Source organism: Dipodomys ordii, unplaced genomic scaffold, assembly GCF_000151885.1.
Source record: "Dipodomys ordii isolate 6190 unplaced genomic scaffold, Dord_2.0 Scaffold25, whole genome shotgun sequence".
Taxonomy (NCBI): Eukaryota; Metazoa; Chordata; class Mammalia; order Rodentia; family Heteromyidae; genus Dipodomys; species Dipodomys ordii.
In genome coordinates this window covers 21,960,599-21,982,366 of record NW_012267241.1, presented here as the reverse complement: position 1 = coordinate 21,982,366, position 21,768 = coordinate 21,960,599, and positions in this window count along the sequence as shown.

The following is a 21,768-nucleotide window of genomic DNA, read 5'->3' as shown; positions in this document are numbered from 1 at the left end:
AGAAACATAAGTCCCATGGTTTCCCTTATTTGCAATAACTAGTATATGTCTGAGTCAAGCAGAAAAGGTCAGATAAGTTGATGTTAGGGAAATGAACCCCAAGATAAGTATTCAAATTTTTTTTCTTTCATGCAATTGTTTCTAACATTTATAAGATGATTTCTTTTTTGCTTTGTATGTCCCTCCCCCGTGGTATAACCCCTGCTTTCACTGTATTTGATGTTGTTATAATTTGTGGAAGGAAAGGGAAAAAAACAAATTGTTTAACTAGGGACACAGGTGGATCCATTGCAACAATGAGATGTACAAGTCGTTACGTCCAAAAACAAGCTTTACAACTTTGGTGGTGGGTGGAGAATCGGGTAGTGGGGGTGCAGGGGGGAGGTATGGGAAGGGATGGGAAGGGGAAACAAAGAGGAGGCAACAATATTTGATAAGAAATATACTCGTTATCTTGCCCATGTAATTGTAACTTCTCTGTATGGTATTTTCACAATAAAAAAATTACAAAGATTTCTTATTAAAAATAGCCATAAATTACTATGCAACTTAGCAAGTTCCTTCTTTGCTAAAAAACTGAGCATTTAATAATAAAGAGGAGGTTGTATCTGACAAGGGGGAACAAAATAATTCACTATATGTTTTCAGCATAGTTGTTGAAGAATCAGAGGCATAGGTCAAGTGGTAAAGTGCCAGCACTGAACCAAAAAATAAAGCCAAGCAAGAGAACAAGGCCCTAGTACTAGTACCAAAAAAAAAAGTTTGAAGATAGTCACTGGGCATAAAAGGAGTAGCCACAGTCTCACAGCTCTGTGAGAAACTCATAGATGCTCCCCAAAACAGCTGATGAAGCAGGCATCAATTCCCTTGGAAATCTACCTCTATGATGTGGCCACAATTCCTAAAATCATGCTTCATTTGGTGGCCTTCTGCTGCCCTCCACCTCCTCCTGTGCCCCTCCACTTGGAGGGCCCAACCTTCCCAGATTTCATCCACCTCTTTCTGCTCCTGAACGTCAAATGGACCCCCACTGGCTTGCCCAGCCTCCTCTACTCTTGCTCTCAGAGGGAGCGCTGACAAGGATGAGCTGATTCATACAGCCACCTGCTTCTATTAAATGATTTAATCTGCTGGAGTGACTACAAGGGATGATACCTTGGCCTTCCAGCTCTGATTCTAATCATTTATCCAGCAGAGCAAGATGGAGAAATCCTCAGTCCCCAAACCAAAAAATTATGAGCAGTAGTAAAATAATCTTTCAGGCAGGAAGATTGGTTTAGAGCTCTCCAAAAGGAAAAGATGGGATTTCTTTCAGCAAGGATTGTGATATATTGGGGAGATGAAGCACGTGGCTAGATGAGCATCTTTATCTTAGTACAAATTATCCATCACATCTGAGGTTTGAATAAAAGGGAAAGCAAGCCTGGGAAAGCAATTAAGACAGCTTAATATGGGTCTGAGAAGATTCTTGCTTTGAGCAATATTACAGCTTGGATAGTAAAGAGCAGAAAGAACAATTTCATCTTACTGAGTATATCTGAAGCCAGATCTGCATGTGGAACTGAACATTGGTCATTTGTATTTGGCTAATTCACCAGTTGCCACTAGGAAATGACCCTGGGGGATGCTTTCTGGGAGGCTGTGGGGGAGGGGAGGAAAAGGACAGGCTGTGTCCTCTCACCTCATTGTTCAGAGATAATTTGCATAGCCCTCTGAGGATGAAGTCTTTTCTGTCATTTGGTACATTGCCATCAAATTTCAAGTGACATGATGCACAGTAGATTTATGCACCGTGAAGCAGCTACTACAGGGGTTTGGTGTATTTGTGTTTCATGTCTAGTTAAACAATACACAGGGGCTGTCACACTAACAAGGTTTAAAATGATTGACTTGTTCGGCTGCATCAAGACCTTTACTTCAATAGAGCAGAAGCTTCAATAAACAGGAAATTTCTGTTTGAACAGATGTCTGTCGAGAAGGGCGGGACCCTGTTTCTGCTTGACTGGGTACACAGGGAATCATGTCCATTCTCCCCTGACACAGACACAGACACACACAGACAGACACACAGACACACACACACCTCCCCAAAAGCACAGGGCACTGCTACACTGTGGACAATTTGCCTGGTCATTCGATCACTGGCATCCTGCTCTTAGAAAATACAATCCTTTAAAAATGTATTTAAGTTCTCCAAAAAGAATTACCAGGCATCATACAACATTTCACTGTGCTCATTTTGAAACATGAATTCATAATTTTTCAAAAATACAGACATCACCTGAGCACAAAAAAGAGTAGTTTTATCTGTATGATTAAAGACACATTTAAATCCCTGGGTCTCCATCTTCTTGCCTATAAAGTAGAAATAATAAAACCCACTGGATGAGGTTGTCAGAAGAACTGAGTGAGAAAGTCTTTAACCACCTTGTTGTCTGGTATTTGTGTGTGAAAACATGCTCAGGTGCTAAAAATGAACCCTTGGGCCTACCTGATCTACCTGTCAGCAGGAAAGTTCTTATTATCTGGGACAGAATTAAGAATATTGAGAGCAGTCAGGAACCAAACAGTATTGGGTAGAGAAAGAAGAGAATGCCTTCATGACTTATCTATCCAGTGAGCCTGAGAGATGTGGCGAGCATGGTTCTTATTCTGTGAATAGATGAGAGAAATTAAAGATGATACTTCATTCTTTCTGAGTACCAGTGTCTCACACCTGTAATCCTAGCTACTTAGGAAACAGATCTGAGGATCCGAGTTTGAAGCCAACCTGGGCAGAAAGTTCATCAGACTCCAATTAACTGGCAAAAAGCTGAAAGTACAGCTATGGCTCAAGTGGTAGAGCGCCATCCTTGAGTGAAGCAGCTAAGATACAGCTGCACCCAGGCTTTGAGTTCAATCTCCAGTATTGTGGGGGGGGGGGGTCAGGGGAGTTCATTCTTGTTTCAGAATCAAAATATCTGGATAACTAATGAATATAGTTAACCAAAGAATAACAAAAAAAACATCCTTACATCAACATCTCCACACCAGCAGCCCAAGATTTTATAGAGAGTCGGGGGAGTAGAAGAAGGACTGAGACAAGGTCCCACAATGCAATACAAATATAATCTTGTACTTACGGTCCACCTGTCTCAACCTCCATAGTGCTGATGTTGCAGCATGTGCCACTATGCCTGACCTGGCCCATGGAAACTTTATGGAGTACTTACAAACTTACAAACTCAAAATTGATTGTCTCATACCATATGCTAGAACGTGATGACACAAGAGTTCGAAGTCAGAGAGCACCCTTCCCTTCCTAGAGCTCACAGCCTAGTAGGCAGACAGATGAGCAAATAATCATGTAGAGGAAGGCAAGCATGTGGTGAGTGCTATGATGGAAAAGTTGAGACTACCAGGATAGTGTTTATGTGTAGGAATTAACCAGGTACAGTTGAAAGAACAGGGCTCCTGTCAGAGGGAAGTGCATGCGGGAAGCCATGGAAGTCACAGCGTAGCAGCGCACTTCAGGCATTCTAGGGACTGAAGAGAGGCCTCTGTAGCTGGACGATCTACATACAAGAGAAGACTGGCAAGAATAGGCAGAAATGAGACAAGGCAGAGGTTTATTGGTTATGTTATTTATTTGATGTTTTAGCTTAAATACAATGAGAAACAAAGACTTAATCAAATTTGTTACCTTAACATTGTATTCCAACAGCAGTGTGCTGAATGAATCCGAAGCAATAAAAACATGGATGTGGAGAGAGTCAGCAAAAAGCTACTGCAGCAGTGCCCGCAGGAAACGATGCTGGTGCACACGAGGACATAGACATGGATGGAATGTCTATTTTGAAGGAGAATTGACAAGCTTGACATTCAAACGGCCATAGGTATCATCTATCATTCACAGTAAGCAAAGCCCGCCAGAGTGACTGAGACATGCAACCAGAAAAAAAAAAGGGCTCACTCAGAGTGTCCGGAGAGATTAAGCAGACTGGAAAGGGGCAGCCATGGGATGGGTAGAAAATCAAGAGGGCTAGGTTATTATCTGGGCTATAATTAAGAAGATTGAGAGCAGTCAGGAACCAAGCAGTAGAGAAAGAAGAGAATGCTTTCCTGACTTCATCTATCCAGTAAGCCTGAAAGATGTGGTGAGCATGGTCCCTGTCAGGGATTGCTTCCCTGTGAATAGATGAGGGAAGTTAAAGATGATAGTTCATTCTTTCCGGGTGCTGGTACCTCATACCTTTAAGAAAGTAAGAGGATATTGCATTTGCTCAATGTTGAATGTTAGCAAGAGTATGCTAGAAAGGGAATGCTGGGAAAATAACATGGAGGTTCTGAGAGAAAATTAAAAATAGAACTACCATATGATCCATCGATCCTTCATCTGGTTATATAGACAAACATGATGATATTACCACTTCAATGACTATGGAAGAACAGGAAGATACCTTCCAGAAGCATTATTTATAATGGGCAATAAAGATCTTGAAATAGTAGAGTTCGCCTCCATGTCTCTCGTGCATGTCCACATGTGTATGCACACACACACACACACACACACACACACATACATCCATAGTCATTGATGTATTGTCAATGAGGTATTACTTAACCTATACTAAGGATATGTGTCTGTTGGTGACAACATGGAAGTGGAAGGGCCCAGAAGAGACTGTAGTATGTGAAATAAATCAGACACAGAAAGAAAAATATTGTACGATGTCACATGTGGGATTGTTCTTTAATCCAATGCTGGTAGAGTCAAACCCTGAGTCAAATCCCAGCTATATCCCCAGCTCCTAGAAACTTTTAAGAAAAAAAAAGAGCTAAGATACACAGATAAAGAAAACAGGGGTTATCGTGGTGAGTAGAGAGGAAGATATATATAGCAGATGCACATGCTGAACAAGTTAAGAGGCCTCAGGTACAGTATGAGGACTGAAGTTGCAAAAATTGCCTTGTGGGAGGGATTTTTGTGGAACAGATTTGAGCTCATCTGAAGTGCATAGCTATGACTTCAGCTAACCTGAAATCCTATCTGTAAGTCTCAGAACCCCAGTGTGGAGATGAACATCTGTAATCCCAGCACTTGGTATACAGGAGTAGGAAGATAAGAAACACCAACACCAACTTGGGCCACATAACAATTACCAGTAATACGGGGGCTATTCAGCAATGTATCCTATTATACCTAGCAAATTGCAAAAATCATACAACTCATATTCATCTCCATCCTCACTGTGGCCTCCGTATTGTTTGATCCTACAGCAACTTACGTTGATGTGTGGTTCTTCTGGGGCAACGTTGTGCCAGAGAACCCACTGGGGTCCTGGAGACACAGTTCTCATAAGTGGATTAAACTATGCCTGATGGTTTAGTCAGCCAAAGCCCAGTTGCCCTTCCATTTTCCTGTCATACTTCAGAAAGCAGAATGTCACCTTCACCTGATGAGGCCACCTAACCTTTGGCTTCTCATTGGCCAGATCTGTAAGTCAAATAATTTTTTAGTTTATACATTACCTAGTCTCAGGTATCCTGTTATAGCAACAGGAAACAGACTAAGAAAACCTTCATCTCACCTCACAAAGACAAATAACAGAGGAGGTAGGGAAGACAGCCATTATTACAAGCGCCCAGTGGAAATGTCAGAATTGGGTCATGAGACTCAACAGCAACACCAAAGCTAAGGTCCTCCAAGTCATTTCATACCCCCAAAACACCAGGAGAGACTGCTTCAGACTTGCTAGATTTTTTTCTATGGACCATGGTGGAAGGTTTTCATTCTTGGGGCTGCAGACAACAGACAAGGAGCACCCCACTTTCTGTGGCAGGACAGGGAAAGAGGCAGCAAGTCTGTTTTCAGTCACTGGCTGTGGCTCCAGATCCCCGTGGATGCCTGTGAGAAAAGAATCTCAGACAGTGAGAAGAGCTGGGTGTCACAGTTTCCACCATGTGAGAAAACCACAAACAGATGAGCAGGAGCCAGAGAGAACAGAATGCAAGAGAACATGAAATGCTCGGGGTTTCGGGTATCAGAAAATCTTCAGGAATGTTCTGTGGGCCAACCTCTCAGTGAAATGCTTTCCTTGGTCTGGGGAAATGTGAAGAACTGGCAGTTGAGTGTGTTGAGTGCAAGTCTGGATTCGTGTTTGCATCCCCTGTGCCTTGGACACCCAGTAAACTCAGCCACTGCCCCGCTCTGGGACCCCACGGAAAGGCATGGTACTGGGAACGTCACACTCAGAAAAACTGAGTTGGATCCTCAAAGGGCAAGTGGCACTCATGTGTTCCTCTCCAAATGCCTGAACCAGCCCCAGCCATCGCTGCTTTGGAACTCCTAAATTTATACTGTACTCAGTGAGGATGTCCAGCACCCAATACAGTACCCTTGGTACCCAGCACAGCACCCTTAGTACCCAGCAAGGGTGTTAAAAACCCAGTCAACAAAGTTGCCAATGGAATCTCACTCCTGGAAGAGCCACTTATGCACTGAATTTTGAATAAGGAGATATGAGCCAGATAGGAGATGGAGAAAACCATAAAAAAAAAACCATCATTCAAATTCTACATCGTTCATCCTGATGTCTTTCACAATTGACAAAGAGCTGTAGATCAACAACAACCTCAGTTGGTGGAAACTCATTGGTAGTAGTTCTAAGTCAGAACATATGAGCTACACCAGACCAGTCAAAGTTCTGTGGGGGTGTATCTTTTGTCTGTCCACAGCTACAAAGGAGAGCACATGGCCTACTCCTATGTCCTGGAGTGAGCAGAGAAGCAGCTAGCTGGCAGGAGAGAATGGGGAAGAAACCCAAGCAGTGGGATTTAGGATGGATACCAGCTCCCACTGTACTTCCTCTGGGGGTCCCAGCTACTCAGGACCACCATTCTCTCCAACCATGAATTTAGTGGTAAGGGCTGTATTCGGCCCTTTCTACCCCTTCCAGGAACAGAAAACTGTTTTGTAAAATGTGTGCAAATATGTATCCATTGCTGCATGATAAAGAGATGAGCTACTGTCTAACTGCCTATTTCTTCCCAAATTGAATTAAATTCCTACTTAGCCAATAGCTCCAAACTGTATCTCACTTAAGCAGTATCGCTAGATATTCAGGACATGAAATGGAATCTGATTGCTTGTTGCTATTGTTTTACATCTCCTTCCATTCACTTATTCTGTTAACCCAGAGGCACTTTGTATTGTGGAAAAAAGGTAGTTTTTTAAAAATACAACTAGCTTTGATTGTCTATAGCTTAGTGTTGAGGAAAGAAAGATTGTTCTAAACATGCTTTGCAAAAGGCATGGCTCCCAGAGTCTGGTCAACTTGCTACACCACCAATAGTTTTTATTTTTTTGCTAGTCCTGGGCTTGAACTCAGAGCCTGGACACTGTCCCTGAGCTCTTCTTTTGTTCAAGGCTAGCACTCTACCACTTGAGCCACAGCCCCACTTCTAGCTTTATTTATGTGGTACTGAGGAATTGAACCTAGGGTTTTGTGCATGCTAAGCAAGCACTCTACCACTCAGTCACAGTCCCACCCCACCACCAGTACTCTGGCAACCCAAAACTACCAACCAGACTATTCCCATGGCAAATTCAGGGCTAGGCCTGGTGATACAAGCCTGTAATACCAGTTACTTGGAAAGGAGTACAGAGGTTGAAGGAATGCTACCAGGATAAAGTCTGGAGATTCTATTAAGTGTAATAAGCAGAGAGCCCCGAGTTCAAATCCCAGTATGGAAGAAGGAAAAAAATACCTGCCAACAAGAAGTACTCAGGTATGAATCTTATTTCTGTTCATCTGTCCATTTCCAACAAGGTAGAACTCTCTCCTCAGTAATAGGGCAATGAGTCTAAAGTTTTCCTTCAGTTCCCTTGTTCTTTTCTCATGTACAAATTCTTCCTTCTGCAGTAAAAGCATTTGACTCAGCCCACCCTTCCATAGCACCCACACGCTCATCTCCAAGATCATAATTATTTCTTCCTCACTTGTCTACTTACAGCAGTTGCCAAACACAACAGAAATGAAGTCAGCTTCCACTCCACACAAAGAATCAGGGGAAAAATCACACCAATATAATCTCACAGTAGTCCAGTCCTTGACTGCATTCTGAGTGGGCATGTGGATATCATTGATACCTGTTCAAAACATGAGAATGCGGGATGTGAGCCAGACAGATGTGTGTTCCTATTTCACAGGTGAAGGCTGAGGTGGAGTTCAATGGAGCACTGGCTTTGGCTTAGCACATGTGAACCCTTCCATTTAATCTCTGGTACTGCAGAAACAAACATTTTTAAAACGCTTTCCAGAAACATGTTTTAAAGGTGACATACAGAAGGGCATACAGTTACATAAGAGTACATATCTTTTTGGACAATGTCACCCCTTCCCTCAATCCCAATTTTTCCCTCCCGTCCCCACCCAAAATGTCATACAGTTCCTTTTCAACCTAGTGTCCAATGAGTACCACTGCTGCAGTTGCTCACCTTTTGTCTCTCCATTTCTGTGCCCAGAAAACATTTCAAAAACTCTTTCCCATCTTCCAGACCATCAAGGATACAAAATGGCTTGCTCAGGGATTTTTCAGATTGTTAGTAGCCAATACAGACAAGGGCTTGTCTATTATACTCTAAAAGCATTATTAAAAAATCTAAATCCCAAACCAGGAATAAAACTCTGATTGCTTGTTTTCCTTCCTGTTCTCTGGGGAATATATGCTGTTTGGTTTTAATAGATCTACATATTATGTTGAAGAGAGACCATTTTCATATTTATTTCCTGTGGATGAAAAGTCTAAAATGTTTCCAGAAATAACAGTTCCATTCACCAAGGGCTCCGTGTGAGGTGAATAGCGGTAGCTCATCTACCAACCATTTCTCTTTTCTCACCGCACAAAACCGACGAGGAGGAAATGACTTCCTGAAAGGACTTTGGATCTGCCTTGTTGGAGTAAAATGTTTCTTTCCTCACACTCTCCATTCTGGTGGGAAAAATGACAAAACACCAGAGGGAGAAAAATGGGGGTGGGGGGGGTTGGCCAGACCCTCTCCCAGGTGAGCTTGAATGTTGGTCATTTTCTTGTGAGAGGAACAAAGCTTTCGCATCCTATTTCAAACAATCCCTACACAACCCCAAGAGACCAGAGAAATACAGTCATCTGATGGAGCCATTTTGTGAGTCCCTGGTGCTCTGAGACAACATAATCCAGACTGGGCCTCAGGGCAACTATACTTTGGGCCTGTAACAAAAAGAGCAAAAGGAGGCTTCCTGTAGGCCAGCAGTAGTTCCGACTCCAGCCTCCAGGGGTCGCTGTTAAATTTTGTAGCTCTTTAAAATGGCAAAGTGTCCCAGGAAACTACTCAAAAAAAAACTCTCCAGCCAAAACTTTATTTTCTTTTCTTTTTTTTAACGTATGAATATGATACGATGTTATTTGGAGAATGGGACACTGAGTTGACTATATAAATTGGATATGTGATTTCTTTTTTTTTCATAAGTTTTTTACTGTGAAAATACCATACAGAGGGGTTACAATTACATGAGCAAGGTAAAGAATAGTACATTTCTCATCGAGCATTGTTGCCTCCTCCTTTGTTTTTCTCCTACCATCCCTGTCCTTCCATCTTCACAACTACACCCTCCCCCAAAGTTGTAAAGTTCATTTTTCTTTTTTCTTTTCTTTTTGAGAAATCTGTTTTTAGTGTGAAAATACCATACAGAGGGGTTACAAGGTAATGAGTACATTTCTTATCAAGCATTGTTGCCTCTTCCTTTGATCCCCCTTACCATCCTTTCCATAATCCCCCCCCAGCCCCCAGTCCTGCACCAAAGTTGTAAACTTCATTTTTCGACATAACTCTTGTACATCTCATTGTTGGAATGGGTCCACATTTATCACTATTTAAACTATTTGTTTTTTGCCTTCCCCTCCCCAAATTATACCAACATCAAATATAGTAAAACCAGGGGTGTTTTACACCGTGGCAGAGGGACATAAGAAACAAGAAAAAAAGTCACCTTATAAATATGTTAGAAACAATAGCAAGAAAGAAAAAACCACTTGTGTCCTTATCTTAGGGTTCATTTTGCCTAACATCAACTTATCTGACCTTTTCTGCTTGTCTCAGACATACTCTAGTTATTGCAAATAAGGGAAATCTATGTTTCTTTGGGCCTGGCTTACTTCACTTAGTATAATTTTCTCCAAGTCTTTCCATTTCCTAACAAATGAGGCAATGTCATTCTTTCTGATGGAGGCATAGAATTCCATTGTGTATATATACCACATTTTCTTGATCCATTCATCCACTGAGGGGCATCTGGGTTGGTTCCATATCTTAGCTATGGTAAATAATGTTACAATAAACATAGTTGTGCTGGTAGCTTTAATATGCTCGTTTGTGATCATTTGGGTAAATGCCCAAAAGTGGGAATCCCAGGTCATAGGGGAGCTCTATGTGGAGTCTTTTGAGGAACTTCCATACTACTTTCCAAAGTTTACACTCCCACCAACAATGTAGTAGGGTTCCCTTCTGTCCACATCCCCTCTAGCATCTGTTGTTGTTCGAGTTCTTGATTATAGCTCTTCTAACTGGGTGATGTGTTATCTCAGTGTTGTTTTGATTTTCATTTCTTTTATAGCTAGGGAGGTTGAGCATTTCTTCATGTGTCTATTGGCCATCCTTCTTTCCTCTTCAGAGAAGTTTCTCTGTAAGTCTTTAGCCCACTTATTTATTGAGCCGTTGTTTCTTTGCGAATTTGTTGCTGGGGGATTTAATTTTTTGAGTTCCAGGAATATTTTAGATATGAGACCCTTGTTGGTTGTATGGCTAGTGAAGATCTCCCAATCCGTGGGCTTTCTATTAGGCTAGCTATGTCCTTTGCCATGCAGAAGCTCCGCAACTTCATGCACTGCCCTTTGTCCAACCTTCCTTGGATTTGTTGTGTTTTGGGGTCTCTATTAAGAAAATTTTGGCCTGTGCCAAGGAGACCTAGGGTTTCTCCTATTTCATCCTGTAAAGTTTTCAGGGTATCTGCTTTGACTCTGAGGTCTTTGATCCATTTGGAGTTGATTGTGATGCAGGGTGATATATAAGGATCTAGCTTTAGTTTTCTACAAGTGATTAACCAATTTTGACAGCACCATTTACTGAAGAGGCTGTCTTCCGTTCTTTTTTTTAGCTCCATAATTGAAGATTAGGTGGCTATAGGTCTGTGAGTTCATTTCTGGGTTTTCAATTCTATTCCATTGGTCCTGAGATCTGTTCTTGAGCCAGTACCAAGCTGTTTTGATTACTATGGCTTTGTAGTAGAATTTGAAATTTGGTATTGATATTCCTCCAGCACTGTTCTTTCTGTTAAGGATCGTTTTTGCTATTCGAGGTCTTTTATTGTTCCATATGAATTTTTGGATTGCTTCTTCTATTACCTTGAAGAATGAGGTTGGAATGTTGATAGGTATCGCATTGAATTTGTAGATAGCCTTGGGAAGTATTGCCATTTTCACGATGTTGATCCTTCCAATCCAGGAACATGGGAGGTTTTTCCACACTCAAAGTTCTGTTTTTATTTCCTTTTTCAGATTTTTAAAGTTTTCATCATAAAGGTCCTTCACTTCTTTGGTTAATTCCTAGGTATTTTATTTTTGTGTGGCTATTACGAATGGAGTTGCTTTCCTGATTTCAGCCACACTGTTCTCATTGTTGGCATACAAAAAAGTCATTGATTTTTGAGGGTTAATTTTATACCCTGCTACTTTGCCAAAGTTTTGAATCAGCTTGAGTAATTTGGGAGTGGAGTCCATGGGATTCTTTTTTTTTTTTTTTTGGTCCGGTTGTGGGGCCTGAACTCTGGGTTTGGGCACTATCCCTCAGCTCTTCAGCTCAAGGCTAGCACTTTACCACTTGAGCCATAGCGCCACTTCCGGCTTTTTTTCTTTTTGCTTATGTGGTGCTGAGGAATAGAACCCAGGGCCTCATGCATGCAAGGCAAGTGCTCTACCACTGAGCCACCTTCCCAGCCCCCGTGGGATTCTTTAAATACAAGATTATGTCATCTGCAAAGAGGGAGAGTTTTACTACATTTTTCCCTATTTGGATCCCTTTTATGTTTGCATCTTGTCTTATTGCTGTAGCTAGGCATTCTAATACTAAATTGAAGAGAAGTGGAGAGAGTGGACATCCTTGTCTCATTCCTGACTTTTAGATGAAATGGCTTTAGTTTTTCACCATAAAGTATAATGCCGTCTGTTGGTTTGTCATATACAGTCTTTACTGTATTAAGGAATGTTCCATGGATTCCTAACTTTTCTAGAGCCTTCATAATAGGGTGTTGAATCTTGTCAAATGTTTTTTCTGCATCTATTGAGATAACCATCTGGTTCTTATCCTTGCTCTTGTTGATGTGATGAATTATATTAATTGATTTGCGTCTATTGAACCAGCTTTGCATCCCTGAAATGAATCCTGTTTGATTGTGGCGTATGATTTTTTGGATGAATTGTTGAAGTCGATTGGCCAAAATTTAGTTGAGAAATTTTGCATCAATGTTCATCAAAGAAATGGGTCTATAGTTCTCTTTGATGAGTCCCTGCCTGGTTTGGGGATGAGGGTTATGATGGCTGCACAGAAAGAGTTTACTAGTGAACTTTCTCTTTCAATTTCATTGAAGAGTTGGAGGAGAATTGGTGTGAGCTCTGCTTTGAAGGAATTGTAGAATTCTGCTGTAAATCCATCCAGTCCTGGGCTTTTCCTAGATGGGAGGTCTCTTATTGCTGTTTCTATTTCAATGCTTGATATGTGCCTAAGTTGGATTAACTCATCTTGGTTTAGTTTCGGTATGTCGATATTTGCTAGGAAAAGGTCCATTTCTTCCAGGTTCTCAAACTTATTACCATAAAGGTTTGAGAAGTATTCCCTTATAATGTTCTGAATCTTGATTGTTTCTGTGGTGATGTTTCCATTCTCATCTCTGAGTTTGTTTATTTGCGTGTGTTCTCTTCTGTTTCTGATAAGATTTGCTAAGGGTCTGTCAATTTTGTTAATTTTTTTCAAAGAACCAACTATTTGTTTTGTTGATTCTTTCTATGGTTTTTTTTGTTTTAATTCGTTTAATTCTGATTTAATTTTAATGATTTCATTCCATCTACTGGATTGGGGTTTATCTTGCTGCTCTTTTTCAAGGAGGTTCATATGTCCCATTAACTTGTTGGTTTCAGATCTCTCCAATTTGTTGATGTAGGAACTCAGAGGTATAAACTTGCCTCTGAGTACTGCCTTTGCTGTGTCCCAGAGGAGCTGGTAATTTGTGTGTTCATTTTTGTTGAATATCATGAACATTTGAATCTCTTCTATGACACACTAGTGATTCATCAGTGTGTGGTTCAGCCTCATGTGTTATCATGTGTTATAGGACTTTCTTTGGTGGCTTTTGGTGTTGAGTTCTAATTTTATTTCCTTCTGGTCTGAGAGAATGCAGGACAGATCTTCAATGTTTCTGAATTTGGACAAGTTTGCTTTGTTACCTAAAATGTGGTCTATTTTGGAAAATGTTCCATGTGCTGCTGAGAAAAACATGTATTCTGATGCTGCTGGGTGAAATATTTGGTAGATGTCTGTTAAATCTAGTTGATCTATGCAGTTGTTTAGACCTGTGGTTTCTCTGTTGAGTTTTTGCTGAGTTGATCTATCTAGTGGGGATAGTGGTATATTAAACTCCCCAACAATTAATGTCTTTGGATTTATGTGGGATTTGAGGGAAAGTAGTGTTTCTTGGATAAATTTGGGTGCTCTGTTGTTTGGTGAATAGATATTTAGAATTGCAATATCTTCCTGAAAGATAGATCCCTTAATTAGCATGTAGTGACCTTCTTTATCGCCTCTTCTCACTAATTTTAATTTGAAGTCTATTTTGTCTGATATTAGGATTAAAACTCCTGCCTGTTTATGGGGGCCATTTGCTTGGTAGATTTTATTCCAGCCTTTCACTTGCAAAATACATTTGTTTTTATGGGAAAAGTGTGACTTTTGAAGGCAGCAGATAGAAGGATCTTGCTTTTTAATCCAACTAGTCAGTCTATGTCACTTAACTGGAGAGTTAAGACCATTAATGTTGAGAGTTAGGACTGAGAGGTGTTTGGTAGTTCCTGCCATGTTATCCACCTTCTTGGGAGCTGCGACAACTGTGTCCTGACTATAGTTCTTGGATTCTCAGTTTGGGTGTGGTTTCTTGGCCTTTATTGTGGTCTTATTGGTTTCTATATGTAGGACAACTTTAAGTATTTTTGGTAGGGCTGGTTTGGTGGAGATATATTGCTTCAGATTTTCTTTGCTATGGAAGGTTTTTATTTGACCTTCAGTTATGAAGAGTTTAGCTAGGTACAGTATTCTTGGTTGATAGTTGTCTTTAGGGCATGGCATACATTATTCCAGACTCTTCTTGCTTTAATTGTCTCTGCTGAGAAATCTGAGGTGATTCTAATTGATTTCCCTTTATAGGTGATTGATCTTTTCTCCTTGACAGCTTTAAGGATCCTTTCCTTGGTCTGAATTGATCCTGTGCTGATTATAATGTGACGGTGAGATGTCCCATTCTGGTCTATCTGGTGTTCTAAAAGCTTCTTGCATCTGAATAGGCCTATCTTTTTGCATGTTTGGGAAGTTCTCTGCTAGGATCCTGTTAAGTGAATTTCCTAAATCATTAGCTTCTGTCTCTAGGTACTCCTCTACACTCATTATCCTCAGATTAGGCCTTCTGATGGTATCTTCCAAATGTTGAATAGATCTATCATGTTTCTTGGATTTGTCTTGGATAATTGTCTGTTCTTTCTCTATAATATCTAGGCTGTCTTCAATCCCCGAGATTCGATCTTCTGCATGGTCTAACCTACTATCAAGACTTTCTACTTTGGTTTTTATTTCTTTTCCTTCTAGTTGGTCGGCTTTGATGGCTTCAAATTCTTTGTTGGAGCTTTGTTTTAGATCTTGTATGAACTTCTTTATTTCTTTAATTTCGTGTTCAGTGTTTATTCTCAAATCACTTAATTAATTGGTTATGGTGTCCTTGGACTCCCTTTCATCAGGCTCCATTCAGCATTCCCTTTGTGGTATCCCTGGATTCCTTCAGCTGTCTGTTTATGGATTCCATGAATGCCTCTATTGATCTTTGTCTATTCTCATCCCATTCTTCTATACCTGTATTACTCTTTGATTAGCTTCCTCACACTCAAGCAATTCCTGTGTTTCTCTTTGACTATTCTCAGCCTGCTCATGTAATTCCTATCATTCTCTTTGACTATTCTCAGCCTGCTCACACAATTCCCGTATTAATCTTTGAGTAGCTTCCTCAAGCTCATGAGATTCCTGTATTAATTTTTGGTTAGACTTCTCTCATTCCCTATCACACTCATACTGAGTCCTTTGCAGGTTTTCAATCTTTTCATTTACCATGTTTACCAGTAGTGTTTGTAGAGCTTTTTGGGAACTCTCCTCTGGATTATTTATTAACTGTTCTGTCATCTGATTATCATGAGTGGGAGTTGAGATCCCAGACTTGTCATTTTTCCTGTGTTTCTCTAGCTTGTTCTGCCTACTTGGTATGAAAGTAATTTTGTGCTAGAACACTATTTTAAGGCAAGCATCAACCAGAATCCTGTAATTGCACAATCAGAATGGCTGCAGATGCACTCTATTTCAACAGATATAATCTATTCAACATCAAACAACTATGGATTAATAGGCTAAGAACAGCAAAGAAGAATCTGGCAAACCAGAAATTATTAGGTTTAGGGGGAAATGTGGGGGAAAATAGGATTAGAGGGATGTGGAGAGGTAAAAAGGAAAGTTTATTTAACCAAGTCCTAATATCAGAAAGGATTGAACAGAATGATAGGAAAGAGATTTTTTTAATGAAAAAACAAAAATTTAAATTAAAAAATGAAACACTTAAAAATTATGTAAGTATAAAGGAATGATATTGAGAGAAGAAAAGGATAGGATAAAAGGAGGGAAGAGATAGGAAACAAAAAAATAAGAATTCTTAGAATACTTGAAAAATATCTAGGTATAAAGAGGTAATACTACTATTAAAGAAGTCTAAGAGGTTGTGAATTGAGTAATAACTTTCTGAATTAAGTATGTACACAATGGGGGATAAGGTCTAATAATCGACAATGGATATATATCTGGGGATAAGCAGAACAGCAATTAAGTTACACAAAAAAGAAAGAGAGAGAAAAAAGAAAAAGAAAAGAAAAGGACCAAAAGGTCAAAAGAGATTTTTTAAAGCACACACATATACACCTAAAATAATAATTATGAGAAAAAATGATAGAAAACAATTTTTAATAAATTTTTTGGGGGTCCAGTCGTGGGATCTGGGCCTGTACGCTGTCCCTCAGCTCTTCAGCTCAAGCACTCTACCACTTGAGCCACAGCGCCACTTCCAGCTTTTTTCTTTTTGCTTATATGATGTTTAGGAATCGAACCCAGGGCCTCATGCATGCAAGGCAAGCACTCTACCACTGAGCCACCTTCCCAGCCCCCTGTGGCTTGGTTTCTTAAGTCAGTTTGTTTGAGCAGGTAGAAAAATGTTCTTCGTTTCCCATGATTTTGTGATCCCTCCCTGGCTAGTTCAGTGGGAGGGAGATCGGCTTTGAGTATCACAAAAGAGGGAGATGGCTGTTTCCTCTAGTTTGGAGATGCTGTGATGAGGCTAGGCTCTGGGTTGGGTTGAGGCCTTTCAGCAAACAGTAGCTTTTCCCAGAGGAGCTAGCTCCTGAGATACTCACAGAGCCCAGCCTGAGTTTCAATTGTTTATCTAGGCTGCCATAGGGAGGGGCAGTCTCTTGCTCTGTTTAACCAGTGAAGAAAGTCACTTCTCTGGGGGTGGAGATTTCTTGCCTGGGCTGGATGACTTTCCCCTGAGTGAAGCTGAGCCTGGCAGGTCAGGTCAGGTCAGGTTCCTGTGACAAGCTAATGGCTTCAATTGTTTCCTTTCAAGGCTTGGGTTGGAGCTAGATGCTCAGGGGGCCTTTGTCAGTATCAAAGATGGAGATCTCCGGTGGTGGGGGAAGGGCAGCCTTCCCTCCTCTGCTCCCTGAGAAGGCCTGAAGATGTCAGGGTTGTACTCATGCCAGAGTCTTGGTTACTGGGCCATCTCTGGTCTGCCATCAACAGGATGAAGATATCTGCTCCTTGTCAGTTCTTGCTGGTTGTGAGTAGAATCTGCTCTCAGGCTGTCTGGAGCCTTTGTCCCAGACTCTTTCTGTTGGTATGGCAGCCATGGCCACTGTCGCTGCAACCACCACCGCGGTTACCAGCAAGTGTTCAGATCTGTCTCCATGCCTGGATTTTCCCTCTCTGGCCAAGCTCTCTGTACTGTGATGGCACACTTGGTGTGATTCTCTAGCCTAGCTAGGACTGTTCACTGGAACACTAAAACTGCTATCTATGTAAGAGCTTGTTTAGCCTCCAGCTTCTCCTCCACCATCTTCCTCCAAATGAAAACTTTGATATTTTCTTGCCCAATAGAAGCAACAGTTTCCCATGAAATCTATCATCACTGAAAATAGAAATAACATACTATAAATTTAATTTCAAAAATACAGGATTAAGGTTTTAGTACCAAGATTTAAGGGTCTTTAACTGTTCTGTGTATACACACATATATGTGTGTGCATGTTTATATATATATTATATATAATATATATACGGATTGATTTTTTTTGAAATTTCCTTTGGGAAAAAATTTTATTATCAAAAGAATCTGTGTCAGTATATATTACTATCTGTTGGTCCATTTCATTTCTACTGATCAATAATATTCCCATGCTATTAAAAAATACATTTGTGGATTAAGCCTTATCAAAGCTACACATGAGACTATTTTTTATTTTTCCAAAAGCAGCTCAAGTATGTTGCAGGCGTTTTTTTTTGGTTTTAGTTTTTGCTTTTGTTCTTTGTTTATAAGTTTTTTTATTGTGAAAATGCCTTACAGAAGGGTTACAATTACATGAGCAAGATAATGAGTACATTTCTTATCAAGCAATGTTGCCTCCTCCTTTGTTTCCCTTTACCATCCCTGCCCTCCCATCTCTTGCCCCTCCTCCCCCAAAGTTGTAAAGTTCATTTTTCCACATAGCATCTTGTACATTTCATTGTTGCAATGGGTCTACCTTTATCCATATTTAAGCAATTTGTTTTTTGCCTTCCCCTCCACAAACTATACCAACATCAAATATAGTGAAAACAGGGGTTATACCATGGGGACAGACATATGAAGCAAGAAAAAAATCATGTTAGAAACAATACGTTAGAAACAATAGCAAGAAGGAAAAACCACTTGTGTCCTTATCTTGGAGTTCATTTTACCTAACATCAACTTATCTGACCTTTTCTGCTTTTCTCAGACATATTCTAGATATTGCAAATAAGGGAAATCTATGTTTCTTTAGGCCTGGCTTACTTCACTTAGTATAATTTTCTCCAAATCTTTCCATTTCCTAACAAATGAGGCAATGTCATTCTTTCTGATGGAGGCATAGAATTCCATTGTGTATATATACCACATTTTCTTGATCCATTCATCTACTGAGGGGCTTCTGGGTTGGTTCCATATCTTAGCTCTGGTGAATAATGCTGCAATAAACATAGTTGTGCTGGTAGCTTTAGTATGGTCTTGTTTGTGATCATTAGGGTAAATGCCCAAAAGTGCTGGGTCCTAGGGGAGCTCTATGTGGAGTCTTTTGAGGAACCTCCATACTGCTTTCCAAAGTGGTTGAACAAGTTTACACTCCCACTAATAATGCAGTAGGGTTCCCTTCTGTCCACATCCCCTCCAGCATCTGTTGTTATTAAAGTTCTTGATTATAGCATTCTAACTGGAGTGAGGTGGTATCTCAATGTTGTTTTGATTTGCATTTCTTTTATAGCTAGGGAGGTTGAGCATTTCTTCATGTGTCTATTGGCCATCTTTCTTTCCTCTTCAGAGAAGTTTCTCTGTAGGTCTTTAGCCCACTTATTTATTGGGCAGTTATTTGAGGATTTGTTGTCGAGGGATTTAATTTTTTGAGTTCTAGGTATATTTTAGATATGACCTTTGTCCATTGTATGGCTAGTGAAGATCTTCTCTCAATCTGTGGGCTTTCTATTGATCTTGCTGGCTATGTCCTTTGCCATAAAGAAGCTCTGCAACTTCATGCTATCCCATTTTTCCAACCTTTCTTTGATTTGTTGTGTTTCTGTGTATCTATTAAGAAAAGTTTGGCCTGTGCCAAAGAGACCTAAGGTTTCTCCTATTCCATCCTGTAATGTTTTCAGGGTGCAACTGCAGGTGTTTTGATAGCACATTTTCATAGCACTAAGGTGATACAGGGGGAGATCAATCATTCTTACAGATGTACACAAAAGCATTTCAGAAAAAGTGAGTCACACAAAGTTAGAAATAAAATTCACTTATTTAGCCATTAGAATACAATTGTTCATCCAGATGGCAATGTTCCTTTTAATAGTATAGCTCTTTGTGTGTGGCTATTTTCTCAGGAAACAAGGAAGAACAAGCAAAAAATACTCCAGGTCAGAGTATGATGGAGTGATGTTGGTTCTAGATCACAAACTGACAGAGCAGCCCCTGAAGCCAGGAAGAGGAAGAGTAATAATTATGTAATTCCCAGATAAGACAATCAATCCTCAAAGAGCTACTACTGGAATTTGCAGAATAAATTGCTCTAGGCTACAAAATGAGTACAAAACAGCCAAATAAAATGAAATAACTGGAAATATATTAAAATAATTGCACCTTCTGTATTTGTTAGGATTAAACATAGCGATTGCTATCTCACTTTCAAAACTGATTTGGAAGCTATCAGTTCAGGAAAATATTATTTCAAACAGCTGTCCAGTTTCCTCATATCTCTTCCTACACACACACACAGACACACACACACACACACACACACACACACACACACACACATACACACACACACATCAGGACATTATTCTTCCTTTCAAAATATCAAAACCTTCAACTATTGGATATTTCCTTTTGTAACATATTTCATTTTTAACTTTTAACCTTGCTTCCTGGTCTGTTCTCCTAGAAGACATTCTTCTTTAAACAAAACCATTGGTGTCCCCATTCCTAAGACCAGATATTCTTCTATCCCTGAGGCTCTAATTGCCACACTTGCAACCATGTAACTCATCTCTCTGCCTAAGTTATTTCCTGATTAATTCTGAAATGTTCAGTTCTTCCATCTCTGATACTTTCTAACTTATAAGGCCTCCTTAGAACTGAAGTCCCAGAATCTCAGTCCAAGGCTGGGAAGCCTAGTCTCCCCAAAGGGCTACTCCTTTCTCTCATGGTTTCCAACTTATTTCCATTGTCTGTTATCCACAGTTCCTGCCATTGCTCTTTGTCAGGCATCTACAACTCTTATCACCAGCCATGCTCTTCCAACACCTGCCATCCTGAATGTCATATCTGTTGTCCAGCTTCCTCCTTGGCCATCTGGACAGCTCATCCAAACATTAAGTTCCAAACCCTTAAGTGTAAGCATCCAGAAACATTCAACTATTTTATAATACAAGTATCTGGAAGATCCCTGGAGTAGGAGTTTCACTACCAGGACAGTAGACACACCAAACCGCATATAAAGATGACTTATACATATTGAAAGAACAAAAGCTCATCTATCATACAGATGCCTCCTATACCACCATCTGCACTGTCCCTGTGAAACTCATACCAGTGAAGAACTCTCGAGCATCAGGTACAAGTTTGGTTCCCAGTGATAACTTGAGATTTCGATTTCTTCAGTTCTATCTCACATCTACCACGGACGAAGTAGGGAACCCCTGGAAAGGCACATGATCTTCCTGAACCTCCATATTAACACTGGTAAAATAGGGGAAAGCATCACCTCATTCAGTGTGCACAAAGTAGAAATGAAATACTCTCCAGAAGGCACTGATCAAGTATCAAGGCTGCAGCTGCCACAAGCCCAATATTACTGGGAAACCTTTCCCAACAATTCCAACCAAAAAGGAGCATAAGAAATAAAGCAACTGGTGCCTGAGAATGTCAAACAGACAATCCATCTATTTTGTGGGGTTTTTTGGTTTGTCTTGTTAGTCATGGGGCTTGAACTCTAGGCCTGTGGGGGGTTTTGTTTGTCTTGTTGGTCATGGGGCTTGAACTCTAGGCCTGGACACTGTCCCTGAGCTCTTCAGCTCAGGACAAGTGCTCTACCACTTAAGCCATAGTGCTACTTCTAGTTTTCTGGAGATAATTGGCGTTAAGTGTTTTTTGTACTCTTTCCCAAACTGTCACGTTGATTCCCAACTTCCACTGTGTTTACTGGTGGCAGCTGGCCCATGACCCCATGATGCATAGCGAGTCAGCAACTGCAGCATTGCAGGGCAGTTGAATCTGCTCTGGCAAATTTCATGAGCCACTTGAGTTCTCTGCGTGCTGCTGCTGAAGGGTGAGAGGTGAGTTTCTGCCAAAAGGACTATTAAAAATCCAAGATTGTTTCTGTCCTTGAAGACTCTTGAAAAACTCTATCCCTGAGCAGATCAACCTCTTAAGCCTTTATTCACTGGCTAGTTGGCTTTTGTGCATGCTAGGTATTACTCTGCTGGGCCGTTGATTTTAAGGTTGGAGTTCTCAATGCTCCAAAATAAGCCCAATTTATAGATATGACCTCTTTCAGAGAGAAAACCACCCTCTTCAACAGTTTCCACCACTGATTGCTCTATAGCTATTTCTCATAATG